The sequence below is a fragment of the Protomyctophum bolini genome, assembly GCF_963924005.1.
Source record: "Protomyctophum bolini genome assembly, chromosome: 9".
Lineage (NCBI taxonomy): Eukaryota > Metazoa > Chordata > Actinopteri > Myctophiformes > Myctophidae > Protomyctophum > Protomyctophum bolini.
Genome location: NC_137870.1, coordinates 3,073,292 through 3,075,292, shown reverse-complemented (window position 1 = coordinate 3,075,292; position 2,001 = coordinate 3,073,292). Strand labels below are relative to the sequence as shown.

At 39.3% G+C, this 2,001-nt stretch overlaps 1 protein-coding gene across 2 annotated transcripts in view; it reads right to left on the bottom strand.

Moving 5' to 3' along the window:
• Window positions 1–869: 869 nt before the first annotated feature.
• The window catches only part of wsb1 (WD repeat and SOCS box containing 1), an 18,834-nt gene continuing 17,702 nt past the window's right edge, over window positions 870–2,001 (bottom strand). For both annotated transcript variants that reach the window (XR_013964566.1, XM_080771555.1), the window contains one exon: window positions 870–2,001. This exon is cut by the window's right edge. The gene's annotated coding sequence lies outside the window, so the exon portion shown is untranslated.

Sequence of the window (2,001 nt, the reverse complement as noted above, 5' to 3'; positions counted from 1 at the left end):
TTCCCACATTCACACACCAATGGTGGCAAGCTCACACCGACTGACTCATTGGAGGCAATGTGGGGTTCAGTGTCTTGCCCAAGGACACTTCGACAGGAGGAGCAGGATTCGAACCGCCGACCCAGGGATCATTGGACGACCTGCTCTACCTCCTGAGCCACAGCCGGCCTTACAGTATGGTCACTGCTGCCTCATTTAACATCTTAGTTTACGCTGGTACAAACGATCTTTTAAACCTAATGTACTTGGTTCTTTTTTACCTTCTCCGAGAGGGCAGAAGTATACAAACTCTCCATTTAAAACATGGGTAACAAAAAAAAAATGTTTTAGCCTGTTTTAGTGTAGCCTGCTCATGAGGACCTATTAAGAAAACCACTTATTTTCTTTGTCATGAATGTTAAACTGAGGTCTGTTTGAAAACGAAATAGTTGGGTTTAAATGCAGTTGCTTAAACATTTTTTACCAAAGTGCTTTGAACCATCGAACGCCAGCTTGGGATATTATATTCAGCCCCTGTACAGCAGTACAGCCACAGATAAAGAACTATACTGTGTGTACAGTAGATATAGAGCTTAAAACAACAAAGCTCCACCTTCACAGCAAAGAAAACATGTACAAGATAAAGCAGCTTTCACAAGTAATGGCAGTGTTATTGCCAAAACAAAACCAGTGTAACCAAAGCAGTAATGGGTGGCTCAGCGGCAGTCATTTTGTGAACCGACCACAAACATCCAGTCCAGCATGGAACATGATTCAAATGCCTATTCTTACCACCTTTTTCCCGGTCTCATTACACCCCATCCTGCATCCTGTCTTAAAAATAATAGTAATATTATTAATAATATTAAGTCAAGAAACATATTCATTTCTTTTCAAAAAGGCTTTATTGAAACTACAGTATAAATGCAAAAATACAGAGAAACAAAAAAATAACTGTACATTCATTTGACTTGATATTTTCATTGCTTCATACTGCATTCCGCCAAGGCAGCATGGCACTATTCATCACAACAGGGTGATTTGTGTACATCTGTGTACTGTACTGTAAGAATAAGAAATGGTAATAAAAACAAAAATCCATCACTACAGCCCCATCCATAACACACACACACACACACACACACACACACACACACGCGCGCTACAACTTTTATGCCAAACATGAACTTAACCCATGGACTACATACATGCCTATTGGCTTTGCTTTAGCACAGAAAGGAAAAATAAATTCACTTAGCCAAACAAAATTTCAAGTTTTAGCCATCACGAGAGAGAGGAAATGATTGCTGCATCACTGCTGAGAACACAAAGAGTCACAATTTGGCATCAGCTCAGGCCTTTGACAGAGTTAGTTATTGCCACCAAGGATGGACCGCCACTGTGCAACATATGCACCTTCTAACAGATACAAACGAACACGACACGCGTCAACTGAACAGCATACAATACAGCTCACTTTTATACACATTCAAATGATATTATCGTCGTCAATCATCATCATCTGCATACAACCTTAACCCTACAGAAACATACAGGACATGCACACTATAAAAACAAACAATTGAAACCAAGAATACTACTTTAAAATTGGTTACTATGAAAATCTTGTATTTAAGAGGTATTTTTTTTAATTGTCTAGAATTCAGTTCAAAGACCACCAAGGAAACGTGTATGACGTTTTACTGCCAAAGTCGATTAAACGGATTGGTCAATATATATATATATATATATATATATATGTATATATATATATATATATATAAATGATAACATAAGTTATTCTGAGGCAAAGGTTGGCAACAGAATACTTTCTTGGTTGAGAGTTGCTAGCATTGCTTCACTAGTAATCAGTGGCGTGCACAGACATTTAGAGGGGCAGGTGCTCAAGTGAGAGAAGGGCACCTTGTGCAGCGCGTGGGGGGGTTGCTTTCCAAAAGGGCACATTTGTCCAGAGGGAAAAGGGTAGCACCCTCTAGTGTCTATCTGTGCAGACCACTGATA